Source organism: Carassius carassius, chromosome 32, assembly GCF_963082965.1.
Source record: "Carassius carassius chromosome 32, fCarCar2.1, whole genome shotgun sequence".
In the NCBI taxonomy this organism is placed as follows: Eukaryota; Metazoa; Chordata; class Actinopteri; order Cypriniformes; family Cyprinidae; genus Carassius; species Carassius carassius.
Genome location: NC_081786.1, coordinates 22,484,779 through 22,503,190, shown reverse-complemented (window position 1 = coordinate 22,503,190; position 18,412 = coordinate 22,484,779). Strand labels below are relative to the sequence as shown.

Sequence of the window (18,412 nt, the reverse complement as noted above, 5' to 3'; positions counted from 1 at the left end):
CAGTTTGAATAACAGTTTGAAGTTTGGGGGGGGGGGGGCAGTTCTCCTCTGGCCAGACGAACCAACATGGTGTTTTTCATCGTGGTCTTTGCAGAGGTTTTGTGCCAATGATCCTATATATGATGAGGTCTTTACTACAGACCTGTCTTCAGGGCTCATCTAGTTGACATGGTCTCCTCTGACATTCAGTCATCTCTAGGTGCTGATCCAGCATCTGGACTGAATCCAGGTCACTGCAGTGACCATCTGATCTGGATACAGACTTCACAATTACAATCACTTCTTAAAAAAATACCCCCTTGGATTTCTATATTTATATATATTTATTTTATTTTAAAGGACCACATATCCTAACCAAAAGCATATGGATATTCATATAGTAATGTGGAAATGGGCTAAATTCATACCTCATTTTTTTAAGCACTCACTAGCATAGTTCGTTGCCTGTAGAACTGTCCTAGTGCAGAATAGTTTGGCAATCTTTTTCTACCTGCAGCCAAACTGCGCCTACAAAACATAAAAAACTAAATTCAGTTTAATTCTCTTTATGAGGGAGAGAGCACTTTTTCCTTTGTGTTCAGAAATCATACCAGTCCTTTCTCAAAGAGATCCTTGTCCTCTTAAACACACTTAGTTTGCGCTCCAGAACTCTTCACCAATGTCCTTCAAAGACATTCCAAAATTACTGTACTTATATATACACACACACACTACCATTTACCATTCACCTCAAGTCTCCAGCTATCTCCTGTACTCACCTCAACTGTGCTAACCTCAAGTCTCCAACAATCTCCTGTACTCACCTTAAGTCTCCAGTGATCTTTCTGTACTCACCTCAACTGTACTCACCTTCAAGTCTCCAAAGATCTCCTGTACTCACCTTCAAATCTCCAGCGATCTCCTGTACTTACCTTCAAGTCGCCAGCGATCTCCTGTACTCACCTCAAGTCGCCAGCGATCTCCTGTAATCACCTCAAGTCGCCAGCAATCTCCTGTACTCACCTTCAAATCTCCAGCGATCTCCTGTACTCACCTCAAGTCACCAACGATCTCCTGTCTTCACCATCAAGTCTCCAACAATCTCCTGTACACACCTCAAGTCTCCAGCGATCTTCTGTACTCACCTCAACGGTACTCACCTTCAAATCTCCAGCGATCTCTTGTACTCACCTCAACTGTACTCACCTCAAGTCGCCAGCGATCTCCTGTACTCACCTCAAGTCGCCAGCGATCTCCTGTACTCACCTCAAGTCTCCAATGATCTCCTGTACTCACCTCAAGTCTCCAGGGATCTCCTGTACTCACCTCAACTGTACTCCTCAAGTCTCCAGGGATCTCCTGTACTCACCTCAACTGTACTCCTCAAGTCTCAAGTGATCTCCTGTACTCACCTCAAGTCGCCAGCAATCTCCTGTGTGCTCACAACTGAGCTGGACTGTTTATTTGCACACTTCACTCTCAATTGAGGTTACCTGCATCAGTTTATCAGCTTAATTACTTTCTTGTTCATCCAACCATTGCCCACACCTGCTGTTGTGTTTTTTTTACCTGATTTATTCACCGTTGTGCCTTCCATTGTACCATTTCCAATATCTGCATAGATCCAGCTGTCTATAAATACACTTTGGGTTCAACTAAACCTTCTTGTTGTGATGCTTTTAGCAAAAGAGGTTGTTATTGATGGTGAACATTTAGTATATGAGACGCTAAACTGCCAAACTCAATATATATATTTAAAAAAACACTAAAGTTTGAACAGATTAATATTAATAATTTAAAATTATTCTTATTTAACTATTATTCTTATTCTTTATTGGTTCTTATTATTTGTCTTCATCCATATCCAGCTGTATCAGGTGGTCGACCACTTTCTTTTCTCCCATTGGTAGTCACTGCATCACAGCTTATTTGCAAATATATTATTATTGATGTTGTTGTTATTTCTCATGCACCACCACACAGGAGGTGTTGGCCTCCTTCTAGCTCCACCAGGTTTAGCAAAACACCTCCCAAACACATGTAAGTCTCCCACGAGAAGCTGAACTGGACCCCAACCGTCACCCACTGAGCGAGGCATTCACTATTGATCTTCACTGTCAGTGAGAGATATAAAGCAGGTATTCGCTATGGTAAGAGTGACTCAGCTGAGCAAGGGTGAGTGAGATCATCACCCCACCGGACATCTTGGTTCCTTCCCATAGATATGGTGTGGAGGGACACCACTCAACATCACCATCCAAGACAGTGATCCCACGGGAAACTGAACACAGACGCCCATCCATCACCCACTGAGGTGCTTCATTAAGCTCTGTGATGATTGAAGCTGTAATGCAAAAACTACCAATTCTCTGAGACACTGGCTTCTGATAGGACGTCCTGCTTTTGTATTATTATACATTTTATTATCAATAAGTCACTGAAGACTATCGAGTTCGAAGTATTTCTACTAGGGCTGTCAATTATTAATTTTTTAAATCTAATTAATTACATAGTTTGGCAATTAAATAATCTAATTAATCACATATTAATCGCACATTTAATTACCCACAATAGATAATTTAAAGCCATTATTGTGTTACATGTGAAAATCTTCGATTTCCTGTACTCACCTCAAGTTGCCAGCGATCTCCTGTACTCACCTTCAAGTCTCCAATGATCTCCTGTACTCACTTCAACTGTACTCACCTTCAAGTCTCAGATGATCTCCTGTACTCGCCTCAAGTCACCAGCGATCTCCTGTACTCACCTCAAGTTGCCAGCGATCTCCTGTACTCACCTTCAAGTCTCCAATGATCTCCTTTACTCACCTCAAGTCGCCAGCGATCTCCTGTACTCACCTCAATTCGCCAGCGATCTCCAGTACTCACCTCAAGTCGCCAGCGATCTCCTGTACTCACCTCAAGTCTCCAGGGATCTCCTGTACTCACCTCAATTGTACTCCTCAAGTCTCCAGTGATCTCCTGTACTCACCTCAAGTCTCCAGGGATCTCCTTGTACTCACCTTATCTGTCCTCCTCAAGTCTCCAGGGATCTCCTGTACTCACCTCAACTGTACTCCTCGAGTCGCCAGCGATCTCCTGTACTCACCTCAAGTCGCCAGCGATCTCCAGTACTCACCTCAAGTCGCCAGCGATCTCCTGTACTCACCTCAACTGTACTCCTCAAGTCTCCAGCGATCTCCTGTACTCACCTCAAGTCTCCAGCGATCTCCTGTACTCACCTCAAGTCTCCAGTTATCTCTGGTGTACTCACCTCAAGTCTCCAGCGATCTCCTGTATTCACCTCAAGTCTCCAGTTATCTCCGGTGTACTTACCTTCAAGTCGCCAGCGATCTCCTGTACTCACCTCAAGTCGCCAGCGATCTCCTGTAATCACCTCAAGTCGCCAGCAATCTCCTGTACTCACCTTCAAATCTCCAGCGATCTCCTGTACTCACCTCAAGTCACCAACGATCTCCTGTCTTCACCATCAAGTCTCCAACAATCTCCTGTACACACCTCAAGTCTCCAGCGATCTTCTGTACTCACCTCAACGGTACTCACCTTCAAATCTCCAGCGATCTCTTGTACTCACCTCAACTGTACTCACCTCAAGTCGCCAGTGATCTCCTGTACTCACCTCAAGTCGCCAGCGATCTCCTGTACTCACCTCAAGTCTCCAATGATCTCCTGTACTCACCTCAAGTCTCCAGGGATCTCCTGTACTCACCTCAACTGTACTCCTCAAGTCTCCAGGGATCTCCTGTACTCACCTCAACTGTACTCCTCAAGTCTCAAGTGATCTCCTGTACTCACCTCAAGTCGCCAGCAATCTCCTGTGTGCTCACAACTGAGCTGGACTGTTTATTTGCACACTTCACTCTCAATTGAGGTTACCTGCATCAGTTTATCAGCTTAATTACTTTCTTGTTCATCCAACCATTGCCGTCACATGCTGTTGTATTTTTTTTACCTGATTTATTCACCGTTGTGCCTTCCATTGTACCATTTCCAATATCTGCATAGATCCAGCTGTCAATAAATACACTTTGGGTTCAACTAAACCTTCTTGTTGTGATGCTTTTAGCAAAAGAGGTTGTTATTGATGGTGAACATTTAGTATATGAGACGCTAAACTGCCAAACTCAATATATATATTTAAAAAAACACTAAAGTTTGAACAGATTAATATTAATAATTTAAAATTATTCTTATTTAACTATTATTCTTATTCTTTATTGGTTCTTATTATTTGTCTTCATCCATATCCAGCTGTATCAGGTGGTCGACCACTTTCTTTTCTCCCATTGGTAGTCACTGCATCACAGCTTATTTGCAAATATATTATTATTGATGTTGTTGTTATTTCTCATGCACCACCACACAGGAGGTGTTGGCCTCCTTCTAGCTCCACCAGGTTTAGCAAAACACCTCCCAAACACATGTAAGTCTCCCACGAGAAGCTGAACTGGACCCCAACCGTCACCCACTGAGCGAGGCATTCACTATTGATCTTCACTGTCAGTGAGAGATATAAAGCAGGTATTCGCTATGGTAAGAGTGACTCAGCTGAGCAAGGGTGAGTGAGATCATCACCCCACCGGACATCTTGGTTCCTTCCCATAGATATGGTGTGGAGGGACACCACTCAACATCACCATCCAAGACAGTGATCCCACGGGAAACTGAACACAGACGCCCATCCATCACCCACTGAGGTGCTTCATTAAGCTCTGTGATGATTGAAGCTGTAATGCAAAAACTACCAATTCTCTGAGACACTGGCTTCTGATAGGACGTCCTGCTTTTGTATTATTATACATTTTATTATCAATAAGTCACTGAAGACTATCGAGTTCGAAGTATTTCTACTAGGGCTGTCAATTATTAATTTTTTAAATCTAATTAATTACATAGTTTGGCAATTAAATAATCTAATTAATCACATATTAATCGCACATTTAATTACCCACAATAGATAATTTAAAGCCATTATTGTGTTACATGTGAAAATCTTCGATTTCCTGTACTCACCTCAAGTTGCCAGCGATCTCCTGTACTCACCTTCAAGTCTCCAATGATCTCCTGTACTCACTTCAACTGTACTCACCTTCAAGTCTCAGATGATCTCCTGTACTCGCCTCAAGTCACCAGCGATCTCCTGTACTCACCTCAAGTTGCCAGCGATCTCCTGTACTCACCTTCAAGTCTCCAATGATCTCCTTTACTCACCTCAAGTCGCCAGCGATCTCCTGTACTCACCTCAATTCGCCAGCGATCTCCAGTACTCACCTCAAGTCGCCAGCGATCTCCTGTACTCACCTCAAGTCTCCAGGGATCTCCTGTACTCACCTCAATTGTACTCCTCAAGTCTCCAGTGATCTCCTGTACTCACCTCAAGTCTCCAGGGATCTCCTTGTACTCACCTTATCTGTCCTCCTCAAGTCTCCAGGGATCTCCTGTACTCACCTCAACTGTACTCCTCGAGTCGCCAGCGATCTCCTGTACTCACCTCAAGTCGCCAGCGATCTCCAGTACTCACCTCAAGTCGCCAGCGATCTCCTGTACTCACCTCAACTGTACTCCTCAAGTCTCCAGCGATCTCCTGTACTCACCTCAAGTCTCCAGCGATCTCCTGTACTCACCTCAAGTCTCCAGTTATCTCTGGTGTACTCACCTCAAGTCTCCAGCGATCTCCTGTATTCACCTCAAGTCTCCAGTTATCTCCGGTGTACTCACCTCAAGTCTCCAGCGATCTCCTGTACTCACCTCAAGTCGCCAGCGATCTCCTGTACTCACCTCAAGTCGCCAGCGATCTCCTGTACTCACCTCAAGTTGCCAGCAATCTCCTGTACTCACCTTCTAGTCTCTAGTTATCTCAGGTGTACTCACCTCAAGTCTCCGGCGATCTCCTCTACTCACCTCAAGCCTCCAGCGATCTCCTGTACTCACCTTCAAGTCTCCAATGATCTCCTGTACTCACCTCAAGTCTCCAGAAATCTCCTGTACTCACTTCAAGTCTCCAGCAATCTCCTGTACTCACCTCAAGTCGCCAGCTATCTCCTGTACTCACCTCAAGTCTCCAGTTATCTCCGGTGTACTCACCTCAAGTCTCCAGCGATCTCCTGTATTCACCTCAAGTCTCCAGTTATCTCCGGTGTACTCACTTAAGTCTCCAGCGATCTCCTGTACTCACCTCAAGTCGCCAGCGATCTCCTCTACTCACCTCAAGCCTCCAGCGATCTCCTGTACTCACCTTCAAGTCTCCAGTTATCTCAGGTGTACTCACCTCAAGTCTCCGGCGATCTCCTCTACTCACCTCAAGCCTCCAGCGATCTCCTGTACTCACCTCAAGTCGCCAGCAATCTCCTGTACTCACCTCAAGTCGCCAGCTATCTCCGGTGTACTCACCTCAAGTCTCCAGCGATCTCCTGTATTCACCTCAAGTCTCCATTTATCTCCGGTGTACTCACCTCAAGTCTCCAGTGATCTCCTGTACTCACCTCAAGTCGCCAGCGATCTCCTCTACTCACCTCAAGCCTCCAGCGATCTCCTGTACTCACCTTCAAGTCTCCAATGATCTCCTGTACTCACCTCAAGTCTCCAGAAATCTCCTGTACTCACTTCAAGTCTCCAGCAATCTCCTGTACTCACCTCAAGTCGCCAGCTGTCTTCTGTACTCACCTTCAAGTCGCCAGCGATCTCCTGTACTCACCTCAAGTCTCCAATGATCTCCTGTACTCACCTTCTAGTCTCCAATGATCTCCTGTACTCACCTCAAGTCGCCAGCGATCTCCAGTACTCACCTTCAAGTCGCCAGCGATCTCCTGTACTCACCTCAAGTCTCCAATGATCTCCTGTACTCACCTTCTAGTCTCCAATGATCTCCTGTACTCACCTCATGTCGCCAGCGATCTCCAGTACTCACCTTAAGTCGCCAGCGATCTCCAGTACTCACCTCAAGTCGCCAGCGATCTCCTGTACTCACTTCAAGTCACCAGCGATCTCCTGTACTCACCTCAAGTCGCCAGCGATCTCCTTACTCACCTCAAGTCGCCAGCAATCTCCTGTGTGCTCACATCTGAGCTGGACTGTTTATTTGGACACTTCACTCTCATTTGAGTTTACCTGCATCAGTTTATCAGCTTAATTACTTTCTTGTTCATCCCACCTTTGCCCACACCTGCTGTTGTGTTTTTTTACCTGATTTATTCACCCGTTGTGCCTTCCATTGTACCATTTCCAATATCTGCATAGATCCAGCTGTCAATAAATACACTTTGGGTTCAACCAAACCTTCTTGTTGTGATGCTTTTAGCAAAAGAGGTTGTTATTAGGGCTGCAACTAACGATTATTTTGACAATCGATTAATCTGTCGATTATTTTTACGATTAATCGATTAATCGGTTTATGTGCTTATATTTTAGTTTTTCCCATTTTTCCCCAAGTAAATTATTAATAAATGGTCTTTATCCTTCAGCATAGATTTTTAAGAGATTTTAACCATTTTGCATTGTCATATCCTCATTAAAAATATACCTGGAGTTGTTTTATTGTGTTAGTAATCCTTTGTCGAACTCTTCTGCAATCAAAACACTGACCCATACTCTAGCAAATTTCACAAGGAGATATCAAATAATGTTTTCACCATGGCAGTCCTTAGAGCTCCTAAAGTAGTTTAACATCCCGGACAAAGCTTATTAAGGAATCTTTCAGAACATATTTTCACGAAGAAAAAAGATAAAACAGAATAAAATTGCAGTGCATTGTATTTTATTATTTACTGGAAAACAGCTTTATAGCTTTTGCTGTGAAATTGTAAACAATCCTTCGAAAAAAGTGCCAATGGCATGAAACCTGAATGGAACTCACAATTTAAAGTAAAATCCATCAGAAGGTTGTCCAGAAAAAAAAATTGGACACACACAAAAAACCTGCTGTGTGAAAAAGAGCAGTGAATACTTAGAAAAAAGTGCATTTCAAATATCTTTAAACATTTATCTCTCTCATTCAGTCATAATTAGGCTGCACGACTGAATTTTGAACTGGTAAACGACAAACTGATCACAGAACATGTTTGTAAAGCTTTAAATGTTAACTGTTAAAAAGCAATGTTATCAGCTTTTACGACTAAACATTTGCAAACAACATTGTACTGGAGAATCTGCACAAATGAAAGTCTTAGGGGCCGTTCACATATCGCGCCTAAAAACGCGTGGAAAACGCTAGGCGCACCCGCTTTCTCCTCCTTTCCCAAGCGCTCGGGCAGAAGCGCCCCTGAGGCGTCTGTCTTTGCTAAGCAACCATGACGTGCTCTCTCCTTGAAGACGCGGAAATTTCAGCAAAGGATAAATGGATTTGCAGCTCAAAAAAATCGCTTGCAGTAGCTCTGCTACTAAATTTATTTCAAAATGGAAATCCATATACAACTATGATCAGCTGTTCCTTTCATCTTGACTGAGCTTTTAACGTTGTTACGGGAAAGGATGAAGCTGATTGGTTAGTTCTTGTCACATGACCCGCGGTGCGCTTGCTGCATTCAGAAAAGTTGAAATGTTTTAACTCGATGCGGTGCGGTGTTGGAAATAACGAACTTGAGCGCGCAAAAGACGCGATATGTGAACGTCCCCTTAAACAGTTCAGTAGTACAGAGTTTACAGGTTACTCTTCTTTTTTGAAGGCTCAAAGTAAAGTACTCCCACATCACGCTGAATGCTGCAGAGACGCTGTTCGGGAAGCACGTGACATAAAACGAGGCCAGCTATTGGCTATTCGCTACTTCTCCTGCTGTACTGGCTGAGTAAAACCTCCGGTGGCTCATTACTGCCACACTTTGGTCACCGCAGATTTGAAATATGCACGAAATGAGCCGCTTACGGCAAATAAAAGTTATTTAGCAACGAATCGATGACTAAATTAGTTGACAACTATTTTAATAATCGATTTTAATCGATTAAATCGATTCGTTGTTTCAGCTCTAGTTGTTATTGATGGTGAACATTTAGTATATGAGACGCTAAACTGCCAAACTCAATATATATATTTAAAAAAAACACTAAAGTTTGAACAGATTAATATTAATAATTTAAAATTATTCTTATTTAACTATTATTCTTATTCTTTATTGGTTTTCATCCATATCCAGCTGTATCAGGTGGTCGACCACTTTCTTTTCTCCCATTGGTAGTCACTGCATCACAGCTTATTTGCAAAATTATTATTATTGATGTTGTTGTTATTTCTCATGCACCACCACACAGGAGGTGTTGGCCTCCTTCTAGCTCCACCAAGTTTAGCAAAACACCTCCCAAACACGTGTTAGTCTCCCACGAGAAGCTGAACTGTACCCAAACCGTCACCCACCGAGCGAGGCATTCACTATTGATCTTCACTGTCAGTGAGAGATATAAAGCAGGTATTCACTATGGTAAGAGTGACTCAGCTGAGCAAGGGTGAGTGAGAGCATCACCCCACCGGACACCTTGGTTCCTTCCCATAGATATGGTGTGGAGGGACACCACTCAACATCACCATCCAAGACAGTGATCCCACGGGAAACTGAACACAGACGCCCATCCATCACCCACTGAGGTGCTTCATCAAGCTCTGTGATGATTGAAGCTGTAATGCAAAAACTACCAATTCTCTGAGACACTGGCTTCTGATAGGACGTCCTGCTTTTGTATTATTATACATCTTATTATCAATAAGTCACTGAAGACTATCGAGTTCGAAGTATTTCTACTAGGGCTGTCAATTATAATTTTTTTTAATCTATTTAATTACATAATTTGGCAATTAAATAATCTAATTAATCACATATTAATCGCACATTTAAATTACCCACAATAGATAATTTAAAGCCATTATTGTGTTACATGCGAAAATTTTCGATCTCCTTTACTCACCTCAGGTTGCAAGCGATCTCCTGTACTCACCTTCAAGTCTCCAATGATCTGCTGTACTCACCTCAACTGTACTCACCTTCAAGTCTCCGATGATCTCCTGAACTCACCTCAAGTCGCCAGCGATCTCCTGTACTCACCTTCTAGTCTCCAATGATCTCCTGTACTCACCTCAAGTCGCCACCGATCTCCAGTCCTCACCTCAAGTCGCCAGCGATCTCCAGTACTCACCTCAAGTTGCCAGCGATCTCCTGTACTCACTTCAAGTCACCAGCGATCTCCTGTACTCACCTCAAGTCGCCAGCGATCTCCTTACTCACCTCAAGTCTCCAGGGATCTCCTGTACTCACCTCAACTGTACTCCTCAAGTCTCCAGTGATCTTCTGTACTCACCTCAAGTCTCCAGTTATCTCCGGTGTACTCACCTCAAGTCTCCAGCGATCTCCTGTACTCACATCAAGTCGCCAGCGATCTCCTGTACTCACCTCAAGTCGCCAGCGATCTCCTGCACTCACCTCAAGTTGCCAGCAATCTCCTGTACTCACCTTCTAGTCTCTAGTTATCTCAGGTGTACTCACCTCAAGTCTCCGGCGATCTCCTCTACTCACCTCAAGCCTCCAGCGATCTCCTGTACTCACCTTCAAGTCTCCAATGATCTCCTGTACTCACCTCAAGTCTCCAGAAATCTCCTGTACTCACTTCAAGTCTCCAGCAATCTCCTGTACTCACCTCAAGTCGCCAGCTATCTCCTGTACTCACCTCAAGTCGCCAGCTATCTCCTGTACTCACCTCAAGTCTCCAGTTATCTCCGGTGTACTCACCTCAAGTCTCCAGCGATCTCCTGTATTCACCTCAAGTCTCCAGTTATCTCCGGTGTACTCACCTCAAGTCTCCAGCGATCTCCTGTATTCACCTCAAGTCTCCAGTTATCTCCGGTGTACTCACCTCAAGTCTCCAGCGATCTCCTGTACTCACCTCAAGTCGCCAGCGATCTCCTCTACTCACCTCAAGCCTCCAGCGATCTCCTGTACTCACCTTCAAGTCTCCAGTTATCTCAGGTGTACTCACCTCAAGTATCCGGCGATCTCCTCTACTCACCTCAAGCCTCCAGCGATCTTCTGTACTCACCTTCAAGTCTCCAATGATCTCCTGTACTCACCTCAAGTCTCCAGAAATCTCCTGTACTCACTTCAAGTCTCCAGCAATCTCCTGTACTCACCTCAAGTCGCCAGCTATCTCCTGTACTCACCTCAAGTCTCCAGTTATCTTCGGTGTACTCACCTCAAGTCTCCAGCGATCTCCTGTACTCACCTCAAGTCGCCAGCGATCTCCTCTACTCACCTCAAGCCTCCAGCGATCTCCTGTACTCACCTTCAAGTCTCCAATGATCTCCTGTACTCACCTCAAGTCTCCAGAAATCTCCTGTACTCACTTCAAGTCTCCAGCAATCTCCTGTACTCACCTCAAGTCGCCAGCTATCTTCTGTACTCACCTTCAAGTCGCCAGCGATCTCCTGTACTCACCTCAAGTCTCCAATGATCTCCTGTACTCACCTTCTAGTCTCCAATGATCTCCTGTACTCACCTCAAGTCGCCAGCGATCTCCAGTACTCACCTTAAGACGCCAGCGATCTCCAGTACTCACCTCAAGTCGCCAGCGATCTCCTGTACTCACCTTAAGTCGCCAGCGATCTCCAGTACTCACCTCAAGTCGCCAGCGATCTCCTGTACTGACCTCAACTGTACTCCTCAACAGTGCTGGACAGTAGCGTCTAGGGATGGGACGATAACCGGTTTTATTGATAACCGTGATAAAATGTGCTAAAGGTTAGTAATATCGTTTAAAAATGAATTATCATTAAAACCGTGTTTGATTATCGCGGTTTTAATAACTCACTATTAAATCATGTCCAGCCAGCAACAGTCTGACGCAAGCGCAGCGCACAATGTTTTTTTTGTTTTTTTTCGAGAAGGAATGGTGAAAGTCAGTGACTTTTCTATGCTTTTCTATGCTTCTACACTTTTCATTGTAAGGAAGGAAATGCCACAGAATTTAATCTTTCTTTAAATTAAGTGCATAGAGTTGCTTGTTTTATTAGTTGTTTGTTGATTATTAAATATAAAACTTGCTGATATGTTTTCAGTGTGAGCATCAACTATTTTTGAACACTTTCATCTCGTTTCAACAAAACCGTGATAATATTGATAATCGTGATAATTTTAGTCACTATAATCGTGATATTAAATTTTCATACCGTCCCATCCCTAGTAGCGTCGCTACAAGCAGCGAAGCTACTAGTTTAACTACATTCCTCAGTAGTGTGGTCGTAGCTTCGCTGCTTTCTGAATCAAATAGCTTTTCTGTAGCGAAGCTCTTTTTTTTTTACCAAGTAGCGCGGTAGCTTCCACACAAGCTACATTTTCGCAAGCATTTCTGAAGCTCAAACTCAAATCGGGAAATACAACTGCTAAGATCACTGATCCTGGATCAGTAAGTGACACGACGTCGCCACTTCATCTTGTTCACGGTGGATAGCAACCAAACAGCTTTATGATGCATTACCGCCACCTTCTGCTCCGGACGGTACCACTCCTTGGCCAGTCAGGCAAAAAATTACTTGATGAAATGATGGCAGTGGGTGAGGTTCGGAGAACAGTTGATCCAGAGGAGCGAGTCGACCGTGGCCGTACCTCGACAAGTACATGACACTGATTCCCAAATATACAACCATCGCAATTCAGTCTTCAATAACAAACTAAGCACTTTCTAGCTATCTTTTTTTCTATCTGTTGGTAGAAAAAAAGCGTTTTCCCTTGTTAAGAAAATCACATTTCAGATATATTGTGAACAAAGGGGAAAATAGCACATGCCCTTGTGCTAAATTAAGAATTTGTGAATTTAAAAACCCCATTAAAGTTTGATTTAAATCACTGATATGATTATATTATTTAATTATAATTTAAATGTAATCAAGATTATATTTTCACATAATGTTCTTTAGGATGATTTAATGTAGAAAACAGTAAATCAGAAAATAAATCAATTTGGCTGGGTTTCCAAAGACATTCACATTGCATTTTGTTCTCCAAAGGCCTATATTAAGCATGCCCATGCAAACAGGTGCGTACACATACTTGTGTGTATTATTACGTGAATTACATGTATTTTGATTGTTTTTGTTGCCAAATTGATAAGGAACACAATACACAATTGAACTAAACAATTACACATGCCTATCTGTTTGGCTGACAGTTTTGAGCACTGAGATAGCATTGACTTGTAATAAAACGTGTTCAACATAAAAATTGAATTTTAAAAGTAGCTTAGATGTAGCAAGCTACTGTTGATGTAGCTAAGCTTGCTACATTTCCCAGGGGGTAGCTTCAGTGTAGTGAAGCTTCATTTACTGTAGAGTAACTGGTAGCTTAGCTCACTACATTTTCCAAGTAGCTTGCCCAACACTGCTCCTCAAGTCTCCAGGGATCTCCTGTACTCACCTCAACTGTACTCCTCAAGTCTCCAGGGATCTCCTGTACTCACCTCAAGTCTCCAGTGATCTCCTGTACTCACCTCAAGTCTCCAGGGATCTCCTGTACTCACCTCAACTGTACTCCTCAAGTCTCCAGGGATCTCCTGTACTCACCTCAAGTCTCCAGTGATCTCCTGTACTCACCTCAAGTCTCCAGGGATCTCCTGTACTCACCTCAACTGTACTCCTCAAGTCTCCAGGGATCTCCTGTACTCACCTCAAGTCTCCAGCGATCTCCTGTACTCACCTCAAGTCTCCAGCGATCTCTTGTACTCACTTCAAGTCTCCAGCGATCTCTTGTACTCACCTCAAGTCTCCAGCGATCTCCTGTACTCACCTCAAGTCTCCAGCGATCTCTTGTACTCACCTTCAAGTCTCCAGTTATCTCCTGTAGTCACCTCAAGTCTCCAGGGATCTCCTGTACTCACCTCAACTGTACTCCTCAAGTCTCCAGGGATCTGCTGTACTCATCTCAACTGTACTCCTCAAGTCTCCAGCGATCTCCTGTACTCACCTCAAGTCTCCAATGACCTTCTGTACTCACCTCAAGTCTCCAGCAATCTCCTGTACTCACCTCAAGTCTCCAGCGATCTCCTGTACTCACCTTTAAGTCTTGAATGATCTCCTGTACTCACCTTTAAGTCTCGAATGATCTCCTGTACTCACCTCAAGTCTCCAGTTATCTCCGGTATACTCACATCTGAGCTGGACTGTTTATGTGGACACTTCACTCTCAATTGAGTTTACCTGCATCAGTTTATCAGCTTAATTACTTTCTTGTTCATCCCACCATTGCCCACACCTGCTGTTGTGTTTTTTACCTGATTTATTCACCCGTTGTGCCTTCCATTGTACCATTTCCAATATCTGCATAGATCCAGCTGTCAATAAATACACTTTGGGTTCAACTAAACCTTCTTGTTGTGATGCTTTTAGCAAAAGAGATTGTTATTGCTGGTGAACATTTAGTATATGAGAAGCTACACTCTCTCTCTCTCTCTCTCTCTATATATATATATATATATATATATATATATAAAAACACTAAAGTTTGAACAGATTAATATTAATAATTTAAAATTATTCTTATTTAACTATTATTCTTATTCTTTATTGGTTCTTATTATTTGTCTTCATCCATATCCAGCTGTATCAGGTGGTCGACCACTTTCTTTTCTCCCATTGGTAGTCACTGCATCACAGCTTATTTGCAAATATATTATTATTGATGTTGTTGTTATTTCTCATGCACCACCACACAGGAGGTGTTGGCCTCCTTCTAGCTCCACCAGGTTTAGCAAAACACCTCCCAAACACATGTAAGTCTCCCACGAGAAGCTGAACTGGACCCCAACCGTCACCCACCGAGCGAGGCATTCACTATTGATCTTCACTGTCAGTGAGAGATATAAAGCAGGTATTCGCTATGGTAAGAGTGACTCAGCTGAGCAAGGGTGAGTGAGATCATCACCCCACCGGACACCTTGGTTCCTTCCCATAGATATGGTGTGGAGGGACACCACTCAACATCACCATCCAAGACAGTGATCCCACGGGAAACTGAACACAGACGCCCATCCATCACCCACTGAGATGCTTCATCAAGCTCTGTGATGATTGAAGCTGTAATGCAAAAACTACCAATTCTCTGAGACACTGGCTTCTGATAGGACGTCCTGCTTTTGTATTATTATACATTTTATTATCAATAGGTCACTGAAGACTATCGAGTTCGCAGTATTTCTACTAGGGCTGTCAATTATTTTTAAAAAATTATCTAATTAATTACATAGTTTGGCAATTAAATAATCTAATTAATCACATATTAATCGCACATTTAATTACCCACAATAGATAATTTAAAGCCATTATTGTGTTACATGCGAAAATCTTGAAATCGATATTACAAAAAATTTGAATAATTTTTTTCTTTCTTTAGTTTTTGAGAGAACAATCCCTTTTATTAGTTTTTTATTAATATAGTTATTTTATATTATGTAAACACGTTTTTAATGAAATCATACGCTATAAAAGAAACTAAAACAGCCAGTAGGTGGCAGTAAAATGTCTTAATATGAATAAGTCAATTATTATTTATTTATTACATTTGTTCAAATGGATAATTCAGGAATTAAGTAAATCTTTATGAATGGGTAATTAGTTCACCTCATTCGTTCAATACACAGACTTATTAAGAAATGTTGTGTTTTTGTGTGCTTGGAGACACACAACACATGTGATGTGGTTTTAATAGGTAACATTTGTGTCGGCAAACTGAGAAAAACACTGTATTGTTATTTTCACTTAACTTCTGTATGAAATCACTCGTAAAAACACTTTTGCACTCGTGTGATAAACGCTATTTTTGCATAATAAAAATAATAATTATAATTTTTTGGTAAACATAACTGCATTTATGGACTACATAGATGTTCTGTATCACGTTTGTCAACTGTATAAAACTGTATAAAATGACATACAGGTCCAGATGCGGGGCGGGACGTTAACATATTTGAATCACGTTATTTTTCCATACCTAAATAGTTACATTGCTGTGAATCGGCCTGACGCGTTACGTCATACAGACAATTTAGAATGCATAAGCTTCTTATTTAATATTCAAATTGTCTACCTCTCTCTCGCGATGTTGATTGGTTGACGAGAATCGCATCTTTTAAACTGTGATTATTGTGATAACTTACATAGTTCTTGAGATTCACTTTAATGTTAACAAATCAAGCCCTCATTATTATTTTCAACCGTCATTCTGACCCTCTTTCCGAATCTTTCCGATCAGTTTTTAAAGGACACTGTTATGATTGTCTGACGTCATCCGATAGTATCATCCGCTACCTAAATGTAAATATGAGCTCTGTTATAGACCAGTTGTATCCATGCATAAGTGTTTAAAAAAGAAGTCCATACAAAACGGTCATTTATAGACAAAGCATTATGAAATAGTTTACTTACGGTTTGCATGCAGCTGCAGTCAGATTCAATACAGTTGGCTTCTTCATCTTTCAACCAATGAATGGTTCTTTGTGAACTCTCCAATCACTGTACCACGTTTACAAAACAATCCGCAGTCAAATGCCTCCGAACAAACAAATGGCCTTAGGGGCAATTAAAAAAACACATCCATCCCCTTCCTATCCTTCCGAAGTCTGACTCTGAAAACCCGAATGACCTGTACTACTAATACGAGGTGTAAAGCGACTAAATTAAAGTGGGCGTGGCCAATGGTGGGACAATGTGATCAAATGATTGGTCCATGCCATGCCATATCCAAATATAGTCAACTAGTAAACCAATTTAAAGTAGACGTCACGGCTTCACCGAGGGAAACGGGGAAAAAATACTACTAATATGCTTTTGAATATCAAAATCGGAATGCAAATCGTTTTTACACAATGCTCCCATCTTTGACGACAGCATTGTGTAAATTATTTTTAAACCTACTTATTAACATTTTACATAACATGTATGTTTTTTTTTCTTGCAAATACAAATTTATATGTCCTAGCTCGGACTTTATAACTCGATTTAACTCAACAACAGCAAGTTTGTCAATTCTGAGGGGGAAAAGCCAGTCATGATAGGCTATTAAACTGAGATATAATCGTGGAAATGCAAGAATAAAGTCAGAATTATAAACTAAATACAAATATAAACTAACATGTGTCTGTTTAAAAAAATATATATCAGATATAAAAATAACAGAAGGACTCTTCATATTTAATGGCAGTCAATTATTTGTATACTTCATTTAAAAGGCTACACTTTTTCAGAAAACTTTTGTTTTATAGAATTTGTTATAACCACTGATCCATAATCTGCTACAGATCCCACGCTTTAACTCTGTTTACATCTACTCCGTTTTGAAAAAGAGTGAATCAATTTTTGAAGCAATTGGTTCAGTTGATTCAGACTCCCGAAGCTTTATCACTATTCCATTCAGCTTGAGGTGATCTTGAGATGCTCGTTTTTGCTTGGTAGCATTTAATGATGCTGCAACAAACTGAAGGTCGGTTATAATAGGCCTAGGTTTTCTTTTATAAAAGCACAGTGATGTAGGATGTTCAGCTAATGAGTGGTATGTAAAACACACACACACACTAAATAAATATATTTTATATTATTTACAAATAATACACAGCAGTTCCACTTCACTCCACTCCTCCACTTCCAATTCAAACATCCATAAAGTGGCATGACCTACCCATGTTTCAATAATAATAATGATACCAGATTTTAAATCATTGATATTTTATACTGTTTCTTCTCAGAGAGTCAGTCTGGTATTGCTGGAATGAGAAGTTTTTTCCTATCTCTTCTCTCAGACATACATCTATGATAATCCGATTAATGGCATCAGGGGAACTAGGAGAGCAGGATTTGAGCAGACAAGGACCGGTGTTTCTCTCCAGGCAGAACAGCAAGCACGAGTGATTTTCACAAGTACAACTGCAAAACAGCCACAAGTTACAGGCAATATCAGCCAGTGGAAGTCACATGTCAGATGTGTGAGATATGCCCTGTAGAGAGACTCCAGCATCCCCGACAAACACACAGGGCTGTCAAAGGAATAGTGCAGATTCAGCGTAAATTAAGTCCTGTGAGAGCAGTTGTGGCATAATATTTGATGACTACAAAAATGATTTCAAAATGTTCAATTATTTCACCTTTTAGCAAAAATATGGGTTTCAGCCAGGCACTTACAATGAAATTGAATATGGCCAATCCATTATTGTTAAAATACTGTTTCGATAATATAGTAATCAATATTATTCTATTAATGATCAGGCAAGTTTAATATATGATGGTGGTCCTATGGTGAGCACATTATTATTGTCTTCAACGGTCACAATTTGCCATAGGGCAAACTAATTCAGGACACCCAAACAGTGATCAGGCTCCATGTGCCAGTCCAGAAACTGGATGATTTCAGGAACCCTGGGGCCTTGGTTTGCAGGAGTTAACAGAGCGACCTCCAGTGGAA

General features: G+C 41.8%; 1 long non-coding RNA gene across 3 annotated transcripts; it reads right to left on the bottom strand.

Moving 5' to 3' along the window:
• Positions 1-412: 412 nt before the first annotated feature.
• On the bottom strand, positions 413-16,586 carry LOC132113016 (uncharacterized). Of its 3 annotated transcripts, XR_009425068.1 has the most exons (4): positions 1,392-1,724; positions 973-1,033; positions 591-758; positions 413-507 (listed from the first exon to the last, which is right to left on the bottom strand). It is a non-coding gene; the product is annotated as an uncharacterized LOC132113016 (long non-coding RNA). The 3 variants fall into 3 exon arrangements; XR_009425067.1 differs by lacking the exons at positions 973-1,033; positions 1,392-1,724 and adding an exon at positions 16,384-16,586 and having other exon boundaries at positions 591-663; XR_009425069.1 differs by lacking the exons at positions 973-1,033; positions 1,392-1,724 and adding an exon at positions 6,452-6,502 and having other exon boundaries at positions 591-728.
• Positions 16,587-18,412: the final 1,826 nt, after the last annotated feature.